This window comes from Belonocnema kinseyi, chromosome 10 (genome assembly GCF_010883055.1).
Source record: "Belonocnema kinseyi isolate 2016_QV_RU_SX_M_011 chromosome 10, B_treatae_v1, whole genome shotgun sequence".
Classification (NCBI taxonomy): Eukaryota; Metazoa; Arthropoda; class Insecta; order Hymenoptera; family Cynipidae; genus Belonocnema; species Belonocnema kinseyi.
Window position 1 is genome coordinate 38,061,572 of NC_046666.1, and position 15,389 is coordinate 38,076,960.

Genomic DNA, 15,389 nt, shown 5'->3' on the forward strand with positions numbered 1-15,389 from the left:
TGTGAAAAAAAGTACGTTAAAAAAAATTTATGCTCTAGAAAAAAAGCATTTTTAAGAACGTAAATTCTTAATTGTGCAATTAATTAATTAAATAAATAAAGCATGTTGAATTATGTAGAATTCAAACGATTTTTTAAAATCTAAGTTCTCCCCTCCCTCCCTTTAAATGGCTACAATTCATCATGAATTCTTCTGTATTTCTAAAAGTCTATATTCACTCAAGTATACTGAATTATTCTGAATTCTCTAATAACTTTTGGATACTCTGAATTCTTTTAAATTCTATTAAATATTTTGAATTATTTGAATTCTTTTGTTATTGTATTTTATAATTGCAATTATTCAGAATTTCTTCAAGTCTTTTGTATTCTCTGAGCTATCCTGAATTATTCTGAATTCTCTGATAACTTAAAAATTTTCTGAAATATTTTGTTTTCTATTAATTATTTTGTATTTTCTTCATTTTTTTCCCCTCAAATAATGCAAATTCTTTTTTAATTCAGTGAATTCTTTTGAACTCTATACATTGTCTTGCCTGATAATTCGTCTGAATCCTCTGAATTCTTCCGAATTCTCTAAATTCTTATAAAATTATCTGAATTCTCTGATTTCTCTGAATTCTTTTAAGTTTTCTACATTTTTTAGAATTCTCTTAAATATTTTGAATTTTTGTACTCTACATTTTTTTAATTATACAAATTCTTTGGAATTCTGTGAATTTTGTTGAACACTCTAAATTCTTTTGTACTTAATTAGTTTAAAAAATTATTCAAAAGGTATAAAGGAGTTCAAACTATATCGAAGGGTATTCTAATGATTTTAAAATAATTAAACCATATTTTAAAAAATTCAGTGTTATCTCGAGAATTTAAAAAATCCAGGATCGGTTTAAAGAGTTTACGAATTTTTTAAACAATACAGAGAATCCAGAGAATTGAAAGGATTCCGAATAATTGAAAAAATTCAGAGAATTAAAAAGAATTCAACTAATTAAGAACCTTTTAGAGAATATAGAAGAATTCACAGGGTACAATAGAATTCACAGAGTGTAAGCGAATTTAAAAAAATTCAAAGAATTTAGAGAATTTCAAAAGAATTAAGAGAATGCAAAAGAATTGATAGAATTCACAAGATTTGAGGAATTTAAATACTTTAGAAAAATGACAAGAAATTAAGAGAATTCAAAAGTCTTCAGACAATTCAAAAGTTATTAAAGAATTCAAAATAATTCAGCAGGTATTTAAAAAACTTTAAAATTTTTGTAGAATTCTTTTGAATTCTGCAGAATTCAAAATATTCGAAAAAATTAAAAATAATTCAACCCGTATGACAATAATTTCAAGAGAATTAAAAAACATATTTAAAAATTCAGTGATATCGTAAAAATTCAACAAATGCAGAACAGTTGAAACAATGGAACCAATTTTAAAACAATTCAGAGAAGAATCTAGAAGAATTTAGAGGAATCCAGAAAATTAAGAATAATTTAGAGAATTCAGAAGAATTAAGAATAATTTAGAGAATTCAAAAGAATGAAGAGATTCAGAAGAATTCACAGGGTGCAAATATATTCAAAAAATTTAAAAGAAATTAATGACTTCAGAAAAATTTACAAAATTTAAAAGAATGTAGAGACTTTAAAAGAGCTCAGACAATTGAGGAGAATTCAAGGTAATACAAAAGACTTGGACAAATTCAAAACAATGCATGGTGGGCTGTAAAGGTTTCGCTAGAATTTAAAAAACTTTTTTGACTATTCAGTAGTTAAAATAATTCAACGTGTATTATAATTATTTCAAGATAATTGATAAACATTTTTAAAAATTTAGTGATATCGTAAGAATTCAACAAATTCGGAATAGTTTGGACGATTTAAATAAATTTAAAACCATTCAAAGAATTAAGAAGAATTTAGCGAATTCATAAGAATTGAGAGAATTCAGAATAATTTACAGGATGCAAACGAATTTACTAAATTCAAAAGAATTCACTGACTCTAAAAAAATTCAAAAAATTTAAAATAATGTAGAGATTTTAAAAGAACTAAGACACTTGAGTAGAACTCAGATAATACAAAAGACTTGGACAAATTGAAAGTAATGCATGTTTTATTTTAAAAGTTTTAAGAGAATTATAAAAAATAATTAAGAATCCAAAGGAGCACAATTCTGAGAATTCATTTGGATTTTAAGATAAAATAATTCATTAAAATAATTCACATGGATTGTGTTTTATCTAACATTTTTTTCTAATTGTTTAATCCTTAATAGTTAATTACTCATTAATTATTAACTTTAAAACAAATCTTTATTATTATTTTTGATTCTATTTTTGTTTGAGAAATTTTAAAATATAAGAATGTACTTTGAGGGTATAAAAACTATGAGAAGATTTCGGTCAGGAGAAGGTGAGGTAATTAAGAATCCAACATTCAAACTTAAATTACTTTTAATGCAGAGTATTTATCTATTTCAACCCAATTTTACAGTATACTTTACACTAGGATAGATACTTCAAAATGATGAATTTTTCTAGTTTTTTCGGCAAGTTAAACGTTAATTAATAACTTACGTTACTGTTTTGAGGTACAGTTGCGATTATAATAAACGCTAATCAAATTTAATCAAACCAGATTATATAGTTTTCCTATGAGCCAAGATAGAAATCAGTTGCCTTGTTGACTTAGCAATGGGTGCTTCTAATGCTGTAAATGGCCCAATGGGCTTATGTTCTGTCTTATAACATGTTCCTGGATGTGATAATTCCATAACTGAAATATATAATAATGTTTATTATAATCTAAATTATTATATCTTTTACCAAATTTGATACTAAAATTTAAGAAATTCAAATGAGAATAAAATCAAAATTCGGCACTCATACTGCACTTAAGGCAAGAAACATTTTAGCAGGTAGGAACAGCAACGAAAGCACGGTGCTCTCTACATGATACCTGAGAATCTTGTCTTGATTCCCAGGTTTTAATTATTTTTTACACATTTTTAAATTATAATTTAATAATAATAAAAATTAAAAATAAATCTAAAAATTACAAAAAATTTTAATGAGATTTGAATCAAATTTATAATTCTATTTAACGTCCAATAATCAAATTAATGTGCAGAATTCCTGAAAATAAAACCAACCACCAAATTTGGACAACCACCACTGAATGTTTCCACTGAAATTTAAAAGAGATAACGATTTTCTTCTGAAAAAGAAAAGAACAAATTATCCCTTTTGGAAAAAAATAAAAAAGAGGAAAGAAAAATGTAAAGGCATCCAACCAAATCTCCTTCCTTCTTTTTTTATTTCTTTTGTCTTTTTTATTTTTATAACTGTCAAATCACAATAAAAAGACATTTGTAAAAAATGATAAACAAAGTTTCGGCACTGATACAGTACCCTTATCGAGGCAAAAAAAAGAAAGAAAAATATATATATACCCAAGGGATTTGGTTAGTTGTCTTCTCATTTTTTCCTCTTGTTCATTTTTGTACAAAAATTATCATTTTTTAAATATTTTTTGGAAAAAATTGTTATTTTTTTCAAATTTCAATGGAAAATATTTTATAGTGGTTGTCTAAATTTGGTCGTCGGATTTCAAATTTCAAATTTCAAATTTCAATGGAAAAATTTTTATAGTGGTTGTCTAAATTTGGGCGTCGGATTTAAAATTTCAAATTTCAAATTTCAATGGAAAAATTTTTATAGTGGTTGTCTAAATTTGGTCGTCGGATTCTTGGTTTTATTTTCATTAATTCTGCACATTAAAAATTAAAAACATGAAAGAAATAAAAAATATGAAAGAAATAAAAAAGAGAAGGAAGGGGATTTGATTAATTGCTTTCTCATTTTTCTTTCTTCTTTTTTATTTTTGTCAAACAAAAAATTGTCTTTTTTTTTATGAGAAAATTGTTATCTTTTTCAAATTTCAATGGGAAAATTTTATGGTGGTTGACCAGATTTGATCGTCGGATTCTTTGTATTATTTTCAGTAACTGTAAACATTAAAAATACAAAATATGAAAGAAATAAGAAAGAGAGGGAAGGGGATTTGGTTGGTTTCTCATTTTTTTCCCTCTTTTTCATTTTTTTTTTACAAAAATGATCATTTTTTCTTATCTTTTTTTGAAAAAATTGTTGTCTTTTTTAAATTTCAATGGAAACATTTTATGGTGGTTTTCTAAATTTGGTCTTTGGATTCTTGGTTTTATTTTCAGTAATTCTGCACATTAAAAATTAAAAATATGAAAGAAATAAAAAAGAGAAGGAGGGGATTTAGTTAATTGCTTTCTCATTTTTCTTTCTTCTTTTTTATTTTTGTCTAAAAAAAAAATTATTTTTTTATCTTTTTTAGGAAAAAATTTTTATTTTTTTCAAATTTCAATGGGAACATTTTATGGTGTTTGTCTAAATTTGGTCGTCAGATTTTTTGTATTATTTTCAGTAACTCTGCACATTAAAAATAAAAAATATGAAAGAAATAAAAAAGAGAAGGAAGGGCCTTTGTTTAATTGCTTTCTCATTTTTCTTTCTTCTATTTATAAAATTTTTTTTTCTTTTTTAGAAAAAATGGTTATCTTTTTTAAATTTCAATGGGAACATTTTATGGTGGTTATCTAAATTTGGTCGTTTAATTTTTGGTTTTACTTTCATTAATTCTGCTCATTAAAATTAAAAAATATGAAAGAGATAAAAAACAGAAGGAAGGGGATTTGGTTAGTTGCTTTCTCATTTTTCTTTCCTATTTTTTATTCTTTTCCTAAAAGAATAATTTTTTCTTTTTTTTTTTTTAGAAAAAAATTGTTATCTTTTTCAAATGTCAATGGGAGCATTTTATGGTGGTTGTCTAAATTTGATCTTTGGTTCTTTGTTTTATTTTCAGGAATTCCGCACATCAATTTGATACTACTAAACAAATTGTGGGTATTATTTCTAGAATGCAAATCAATTTTCCAAATTGAATTCTTTCGCATTGAGTCTTTAAATTTTTTTTAAATTTTATATTGAAAGCGTGCGATGTTATTGAATTGAAATTTTTAAGTGTTCAAAAATGAATCCTTCCTAAAAAGCCGTATTTGAAAGTATTTAACATTTAAGTATGGCCGTGCGGTCTCATAGACCGCACCGTGTTCTTATTATATGGCTCACTCCCCCTACTGATTTGAATCATTATTAGCAATATAAAAGTTAAACAAATTTATGAATTTCTTACTTACTCCGATCTCACTTCATATTGCATAAGTCAGATAAATAAACTACTTTACTTATTCAATTAGATATAAATATATACAGTCTATACTTAAAGGTTAAAAATTAAGATTCAGAAAAGTACATGTATTTCTACACAACTTACTTTGTCCGCAGTCTTTCAAGCAGTCGAATTTTTCTTTACTCATACTTCGATAACTTGAAGAATCAGTTGCTACACACATTTTTAGAACTCCACGTACCTGAAAAATTTTTTGTTGTCCACTTTTGATTAAAACCAATAGTTTCCTAATTTTTAAAACTCTGTATAAAATTTTGTTTACTTACATTACTGCAATATTGAATGCACGGTGATAGAGCCTTCTAGAACAAATTTAATTTTAATTAGTAGGATATTCGTCAAAGGTTATATAGTTACAGAATTACCATTTGCGCACAAATTATTTTTTATTATTGAAATATTAATAGTATTAATAAAGAAGAATAATAAATTAATTATTAAATTTATAATTATGTTATTATTGATTATTAATAAATCATTATAATTTATGAATAATATTATTGAATTAAATTAAATTATATATTTTTTACTATTGTTTCTAGTTTGGGGGAAAAATGGTTAATATCTTTAATATTTATGAAGAATAGGATGGTTACATTTTTTAAGCATTTTTATAAATATGGCTCTCAAATTTGTTCGAATAGAAAAAAAAAACCTCTTTAAAAAATGATATTTAGAGATTCGGCAAATCGCATAAACACGTATTGCCCACAAGAAAAAAATACCTATTTCAAAAAGTTTTTCTGAATCGCCAAACTTCAGTGAAACGACTCGAAACTAAAAATTGAGATTTACAATCAGACGTAGAATAAGAATCCGAAATTACTTTATAAATATCACCCCGATGAGTTTGTTTTATAAGGTCCCAAAGAAACACCATAAATGAATAATTGAGTTTTGCGAGTTTTTGGTGACAATTATGATTTTTTTTTCGTTTTCTGAAATAAAAATTATTTATGATACATAAAGTATTACTTTCTATTAAAAATTAGATGTTTGAACAATTTATTATTGTTTTATTTGCATTTCTCTCTTAGAATAGAGTTAAAAATTCGCGTCTTTTTCTCATTGTTCAAACTAGTTTTCAACTTTCGTCAACTTTTCACTTATACTGTGGTTATAATTGATGGAATATAACAACCATAATTGTTTAAACAAATTATTATTGTTGACTACTAGCTTCTTCTATAGTAATGCTATGCAGTTGCGGTTTTTTTTATAATTATTTAACTATTTGTTCGCTTTATACTTAGTGAGATAATAACTTATGCAATTTAAGAAACAAAATTCTTTAAACAATTGATTATTGTTAATAACTCTCGTCTTTAAGAGTAATGCTAGAAAGCTGCAGGTTTTTTTTTAATTATTTTCTTGGACTTTTTCGTCAGCAACAAATAATAAATAATAATATTAATTTTAAAAAAAGAGTTCTCAGTTATGTTAAAAATTTATTAAAAATCCAACTTTCTAGCAATCATCTACGAGAACATAGTTATAGACAATAATCAATTGTTCAAAAAATTAAAGTGGACTAAAATGATTCGTCAAATAAAATTTTTAATTTGTCAAAGTTATTGTTTTAGTTTATATAAAAAAATGTCTTTTACTATAGAAGATGGCTTTAAACCAAAATACTTCAATTTCTAACAAAATAATTATATTTTTAACATAATAGTTGAATTTTAAACCTGAAACCATACATTCTCAACAAAAATGCGTCACAGTTTATATTTCAATCAAAAAAGATGAAATTCGTACCAAAAAAAAAGAATTTAAAAACGAAAAAGACGAATTTTCAAGAAATAAAGATTTTTTACTCAAGAAAGGAATGAAGGTTTATTTACATTGTTGAACCTTCAAGCCAAAAGACGAATTTTCTACATAAAAATTAAATTTTCAAACAAAAAATATGACTTCAGCTAAAAATTAATTTTCTCCGAAACTGATGCATTTTTACCCAAAAACAATGAAATTTAGATTTAAAAAAACTATATTTTTACAACAAAAAAAAAAGAGAATTTTAAACTAAAAAAGATCAATCTTGAAAAAAATGATTAAGTTACGTCTTCAATTGAAAAATTAATTTTAAATTAAAAAAAGGCTTTTCTATTAAACAGTTAAATTTTCAACTAAATACAAGCCTTCCATAAAAAAGTATAACAATGTAGTTTAACTTTTAGCCAATTAGTTGAATTTTTCATTGAAAAAGATTAATTTGCAACAAAATAGTTCAAATATCAACCAAAGACATGAATTTTTAATTAAAAATATAAATCTTTAACAACAAGAAATCATTTCATAACAAACTGATTTAATTAAAATTTTCAAACATATTAGTTGAATACTAATCCAAAGAAAAAGATTTTTTAACCAAAAAGTTGCATATTCATTAAAAAATGAAATTTTTATAAAAACGGACGACTTTTTAAATCTAAAAGATAAATTTTCAACAAATTAGTTTAATTTTTGGTAAAAAAAGATTTTAATTGACTTTCACGATTAAAATATGAATTTTTAAGCAAGAAATAAGTTTCCACGATAAAAATTGAATTTGCAATCCAAAAAGAAGAATTTTTAATAAAAAAAAAGGATGACTTTTTGACACAATTGTTGATGTCTCTGCCAAAAAGTTACATTTTTATCCAAAAAATATCAGACTTCTCTGCAAACATATGAATTTTTGTTAGAATACATGAAAAAATAGTTAATTTCACATTAAAAAAATATTCCAGCTGTCTTTTGAAGATCAAAGTACGAATTTTTTGACAAAAAATAAGTTTCTACAAAAAAATGGAATTTTCGATCCAAAAAGACGAATTTTTTCAACCAGGAAGGATGAGTTCTTTCACCAAACTTTTTCATCGTCTATCAAATAGTTGCATTTAGATCCATGAAAGATGAAATTTGCTACTGAACCCGATGAATTTCTAATAAAAAAACACCAATTTTTGTAAGTTCACCTTTCAGCCAGAAAATATTTCAGATCATTTTTCAAAACTGAAATATAATTTTTAAACCAAAAATGAATTTTCTACGAAATTGTTAAATTTTCAACAAAACAGTAGAATTTACAACTAAAAAGTATGAATTTAAAACAGAAAGTAAATTTTCTATGTAATAGTTGAATTTTCAACAAATTAGTTGCATTTCTATTGAAAAAAGATGAGCTTGAAATCAAAAAGGCAAATTATTAGAAAAAATACCTTTCATTAACAAAAAAAGATTTTAGTTGACTTATTAGCAAGAAAATATGAATTTTTAACAAAAGTTCATTGTTTTACGAAAAGAGTTGAATTTTTTAACAAAATAGTTGAATTTTCAACCAAAAGGATGTGTTTCTAAGAAAATTGTTAATTTTCAACCGAATGATAAAATGTATAACTAAAAAAATAATCTTCAGGAGAAAGATTTTGCGAATATGCAAAAATTACGTACAAGAGTGAAGGACCCCTCCTCCCTACCTTAACAAATCGTAACAAAATATCTCGAGCCCTCCTGTCCCCTTGAGCTGTTACGTAATTTGAGGGCGCTTCCTAATATAATAGTAGGATTTTGAATAACTGTTCTGAGTAAATAGGGAAACTCACCTTTCTTTTTTCAATTGTTTCTTTTTTTGGAAATTTCTCTTTCTTCTTACACGCTCCCATATGTGCTATATTCTTAACTGAAATTGACATGATTATGTATTATTTATTATTTATTATTTATTATTATATTATATGATTATTTCTTTTCTTGCTAATAAAAATGGCATGTCATCTTTAATTCGTATCTATATTTTTATACGCATAATAAGGATATAAAAAAATATTAATCGTGATCCTAAAAGAGAAATGCCCAAAATATGATTCATGTGAATCCATGCGGTTCATGCGTGGCCATGCGGACGCATTATCTTATTCTTGGAATTTTAATGATTTTTTTTAAGGAACAATTTCGCAATCATTATTTTAAAGTTAAACAATTTTATTCGAAATAGACAGAAATAGCGTACTTTATCCGCCCGCGGAGCAGCAGTAAAATAGCGCTTTATTGTACTGCGACGAGCAGCACGTAAAGAGATAGCCAGGAAGAAGAAGTGAGTGAGAAGTGAAAGATAATTGAAAGAAAAGTGTGAGAAGAATTCATTTTAAATCTAAGTTTGATCGACCTTGCCTTTGGATCGGACGTTAAATTCTACATCCTCGCATAAAGTTCAATTTTACTGCCTAGGTACATAATCTACTATTATTTTTAACTTTAGAATTTTAAGCGTCTAAAAGTGAACCATATGTAAAATTTGTATTTTGAGTTGTCTAGAAAATTAATCCTAACAAAGAAAAATATATCTTTAGACAACTTACCTGAATCACAATAAAAAATGTAACATCGCATTATATCTTTACTCATAGTCCTATAACTTGAACCATTCAATGTCGCACACCTTGGATATGTTTGCGTTCCTGGTTTGCGAACCTTAGCCGCCGCCCTTGCCTGCGCTTCGCATGATCTGTTACAATCTGGTTGTTTTTGCTACAAAAAAATTAAATTTTAATTAGCAGGATCAGTATTTGTCAAAGCTTTCGTATAATTGAAAAATTACAATTTTTCCAAAAATTCTATAATATTGCATTTGTCAATAAACCAAATAAATGCGCACTGGCAAAAGTTAGAGCAACAATTTCAGGGAACATATTAATTTTCTGCAATAAAATAAACAATAGGGTGGTCCACATTTTTATTTTAAATTTGTATGCATATCTTCCGGAAATTTACTCGAATCAACACCAAAATAAATCAATGTATTTCCCATAAAAAAATCCTTTTTTGTAAATTTTATTCAGAATCGTCAACATTAGCTGAATCGAGTTGTAAATCAAAAATGCTCTTGACAAATAGCCATAGAATATGATTAAGATATTACTTTTGAATCCCATTAGTCTGTTTTATGGGGTCCAAAAAACCACTATAAGAGAAAAAATGGGTTTTGCGAGTGTTTGGCGTTAATTACGACTTTTGGCGTTAAAAAAATTCAAATTGTTTCTTAAACATGAAATACTACTTGATATTGATAATTGGATGTTTCAATAAATTTTTTAAAAAATTTATGATTGTTTTTGACAATTTTCTCTTTGAATATGTGCTTTTTAAATTTTTTCACTTTTTGTCCAATTTTTAATTAAAGTGAGTTCAATAATTCATTAAAGTTAAAAAATTAATAGTTTCAATAATTTTTTAATCAATATTAATAATCTTTAATTTCAGTAATGTTAGAATGTTGCCTTTTTCGGAAATGTACAACTATTTGCCTATTTTTCAGAGTGAGTTTATAATTATTTAATTTATCAAAAATAACTATCCAAACAAATGATTGTTGTTTATAACTTTCTTCTTTATTAATGCTAGATAGTGGCGGTTTCTATTGCAATTTAAAAATTTTTACTCACTTTTTACTTAATAAAAAAACTTTGTTCTCTTTTTACGTAGTGAAGTAATAATTTATAAAAGTTAAAAAACATGCTCATTTAAAAAATGTATTATTGTTTATAACTATTTTCTCCTAGAGTTATGTTAGCAACTTGATTTTTTTCTTAATACTTTAGTTTTTCTTCGACTTTTTAGTAACAAATAATAAGTGAACTTAACAAGAATAATTTTTTTAAAGTATTGTACTTTTTATAAGTAAATTATCTTTACTTCTTTCCCAATGATTGAAACAAATTAATTTAAACAAAAAAGCTATCTTAAATAGGAGTTAAAAACAAGAATGAAATAATTACGTGTGGGTAGAAGGACTTAGTCTCTAAATTACTTTTAAAAATTTTGTATTAAATTACAAAAAAAAGTTTGTTGCAAAAGCGTATAAGATACAAAATTTGGAATGGAAAATATTTTGATTTCAGCCCCTCCACGTTCGCGAACAATATATTAGCGTAAAAGAAACAGATTGTTTAAAATATGTTTTACTAATATTTATTTATTATTTATTTATAACTAAATAGGTAGAGCAAAGTTAAATATTTCAGAAAAAGTGAAATTTTTCTAGCGCTTATCTAAGAAAGTATAGTTCTAAACAATAATAAATTGTTCAGATATTCATTTTTATTATCTTCCATTAATTATAACGTCACTTAGTAAAAAGTGGACAAAAATAAAAAATTCAGGAAAAAACTGCAACTATCTAGCATTAATATAGACGAAGATAGTTTTTAACCAGAATTATTTGTCTATATAGTTATTTGTTATTAACTTAAATAATTAGTATGTCATTATAAGTGAAAAATAGAAATAGTTGCAAATTTCAGGGAAAACCGTGATTTTTTAGAATCAAGTAAAAAGAATATTATTAACGATAATGACAAAATTGTTTAAAAAATTCTTTTTGTCATTTTGAACTATTTATTACTTCACTCTAATTCAAAAAAGCACAAAAAGTTAAAAATTGAGAAAAACGCAACCATCTATTATAGAAGGACATAGCTCTAAATAATAATTATTTGTTTGAATAATTATTTCTGCTGTATTACATTAAATAATCAATCACTCCACGTAAAAAGAGGACGAAAAGTAAAAAATTTAAGCAAAAAAGAAAAAAAAACAGAAATTTCTAGATAATATTATAAGGATAATAATGTATGCATAACATAATTAACAATCATAATAAATTGTTTGAATAATTATGTTTGTTGCAAATAATGATCTATTAACTCACTCTTATTGAAAATTAGACAAAAAGTGCAAAATTAAAAAACCACCACTTTCTATTTATTCTAAGAGAAAATGACAAACAACATTTGTTTAAACATTCATTTTTGTTATATTGAATAAAATATTAACTCATTCCAAGCGAAAGCTTAAATTGAAAGATGAGATTATTATGAATGGCAAAAAATGGTTTAAACAATAATTTTTGTGAACATTAGTTAACTATCACCTCACTCTCATTGACAATTGGACACAAAGTGGAAATTTTCTGAAAAAAACCACGACTTTCTATCTCTATTCAAAGAAAAAATTGCAAAGGGCAATAATAAAGTCTCTAAACCATTTATTAAAAAATCTTATTATCAGTATAAAATAATATTTCATATATTAGAAACAATTTGCATTGAAAAACTGAAAATAATAGTAATAAGCGCCAAAAACTTGCTAAACCTTTTTTTTCACTTATGGGTTTTTTTAGGACCCTATAAAACTTACTAATGGGGGTGATATTTAAAGAGTAATATCTGATTCTTATTCTATGGCTACTTGTGACAAAAAATATTGAGTTTTCTGAACAAAAACACGATTAAACTAATATTGACGATCTTGAATAAAATAATAAATATTTATAATAAAAATAATGAATAAAAAGAAATATTAAATAATAAAATATTAACAAACTCAATACAATTTTATATATTAATGATTTTATTTTTATTAGGTTAAGAAAACAATAGTTAATATCCTAAATATAAATGATAAGGGTATCTTTTTTATATATCATAATATAATGTATGAAGGTTAAATAAAAATTTTAAGTAAAGTAATACTCACCAGCTCCTCTTTAGTTATAGCTGCGAAGATAACCGAAAATAAAGTTGCAATGCCTATAAAATAAAAAATGAGGAGTTTATTTTATAACAAACTGAATTTCATAAAAGGGAAGTGTACAGACACAGTAGTTTATGAGTGAAAATTTTCTACATTTGGATGAATATTTACCGGAGGGTAGGGGGGGATTTTGGTATGTATTGTTAATTTTTTCAATTAAATGGAATTATTTATAATAATTTAAAAATGATAAATTTATTAATTTTTATGGAAAAAAACATTTTTTTTACATTCTTTTCCTCGAAAAAAGCTTTGTTTTATTTGTTAAGAGCTGTGAGGTCAAAAGGTGGTGGTTTCTAACTTGTTTTATAGCAATATAAAAAATGTTGTCTCGTAAAATTTCTATAGTTTTTTTACGATATTTTCATTGACCGTAATCATTTTTTGAAAAAAAGCAATATTGAACCTTCAAAAATTAGGTTCAAAAATAAATTTGACTTTTTTCATATGATTTTACGCGCCAATGTTCTTAACTATTATTGCATGGGGTTACAAAATATTAAATTGATTATAGAAAATAGATTATAGAAAATAATAATAATTATAAAGAAAAAAAATTATAGCATGTTCAACATTAGAATCCATAGTAGATGAAAGTATAAGAAATTGCTCTTTTAATCCCTTAATCGCTTAAAAATATTTTTAATCTACTAAAGTCTTTTAAAATCTTTTAAAATCCAGAGAAATTTGTAAAATTCTCTAAAATCTTTAAAATAATTGATGGTCATATCAATCTTAATTATCTCTCCATAAATTGTTCAATTCAGTATATATCCTTTAAAATAAATTTAAATTTATTCCGTAAGTATAAATCATTTCAAATCTCTTAAATATAAATTTAATTAATCTTACTCATTCAAGTTTTCTAGAGAAAACGTTTAGATTCCTAAAAATTTTTTGAAATTTTTTGTGATTTAAATATCCCGAAAAATTCTTTGAAATAAATCCCTCGAAATATTGGTAGAACGTGAAAATCGATTTAAAAAGTATAAATAACTTGAAAGCCTTTAAATATGATTATAATTAAAATTATTTACGAAAATTCCCGAAAAAAACGTTCAAATCCCGAGCAATATTAATACCTTGAAATTTTTGGAGTTTTAATAAAATCCTTGATTCACTGCGAAATCCCAAAATACCTTAAAATCCCTTGATATCTTTCGAATTGCTAGAAATTTCTTGGAATCTTTGGAAATCTTGAAAAATTCTTTAATATCACTGACATCGTTGAAAAGGGTAAAAATCCTCTAAAATCCCTTAAAATGTTTCGAAATTCCTTGAAATTCATTTAAATATTATTATTCGCTTGAAAACTGATGAAATCGTATAAAATTAGTACAAATATTTAGAAATCAAATAACAGACGTTCAGAAGCCTACAAATCCGTGCAAGTTCTCTGGCAATCAAAATAAATTAAACGTTCAAATCCTCTAAGTCTTAAAATACTTTAATTTTGTGCACTTCTTTAAAATATTTATAAACAGCTTGAAATCTTTTAGATCGCTGAAAATTCCTTCAAATTTAATTAGATTTAATTTATTTTCCAAAGTTTACTGGAAATATCTAGTAATCTTGGAAAATCCTAAATAATTCTTTGAAATCCCTTTGGAATTTTTGAAATTTCTTGAAATCCCTTTGAAATTTTTAAAATTTCTTGAAATCCCCGAAAATTTTTGGAAATGTTTAAAATCTTCTAAGATCAGTCCGTCGATTTTTATCAATAAAAAATTGAATTTTATTTGTTAATTTCCAGGTTCATCGATTAAGTAAAAAAACAAGCTTTATTGCAAGCCCTGTTCAAAAAAGGTCTTCTATGAAAAAAGTCAAATTTATTTTTTACCTTCCTTTTTGAAAGTAAAATATTGATTAAAAAAAATTTATTTTATATCGAAAGGGCGTGCAACCCTTATTAAAACTATACTGGCCACATTTTTTTATCGCAACTAGAAGAGTTGAAAATAGCTAAACCAAATGGTATATTAAAAAAAACACTCTTTAATTATTTATATATATAATGATTAAAAATGAATAACCTTAAAGCTCTAAAAGAAAGAAAAATCAAGCTTTCTTTTTGAGGTAACAAATGAAAAATATGCCTTTTTTCCAAAAAAGTCAAATTTTTTTTTAATTTTATTTTTGAAGATCAAATATTTATTTTTTCAAATAATTCTCATGAGCAATGAAAAGGTGCTTCAATATCTTATCAGAATTATACTAGACGAAGTTTTTTCATCTCCATGACAAGAGATAAAATTCGCCGAAATAAACGATGTCTATGAGAATCCAAAAAATTTCACTTCCTCCCGATCGGTTCCTTTTTATCCAAATCATACATTTTTCCGATAAGCTATAATCCAATAGCACAAAACTTTGCTTATGTTTTACTTAAGCCAAAAAAATAACTTTTAAACGGGTGCGCTAGGGTTGTCCAAAAATTTGAATTTTGATTTCTTGTGATTGGTCGCCTCCTTCCTTAATTTCTTTGTTTTCCGAAAAAATAAATTCCCCTTTTTTAATCAATCAAGTCACAAATAAGTGT